Genomic DNA, 212 nt, shown 5'->3' on the forward strand with positions numbered 1-212 from the left:
CACACCTAAACAAAAGGATTTGTGCACATATTTCAACATGTATTTCGTTCAGGTTGACATCCTGAAGCATAAATCAACATTAATTCGATCATACATCTCATTCCTGTGAAGAAATATTCAAACGCAGAAAACGTGCTCTGCTCGGGCTGAAAATGCGTTTAAAGAAATAAAAAATCAAAATGAGTGTCACACCTAAACAAAAGGACTTATGC

The sequence above is a fragment of the Hippocampus comes genome, unplaced genomic scaffold (assembly GCF_001891065.2).
Source record: "Hippocampus comes isolate QL1 unplaced genomic scaffold, H_comes_QL1_v1.1 scaffold85, whole genome shotgun sequence".
NCBI lineage: Eukaryota > Metazoa > Chordata > Actinopteri > Syngnathiformes > Syngnathidae > Hippocampus > Hippocampus comes.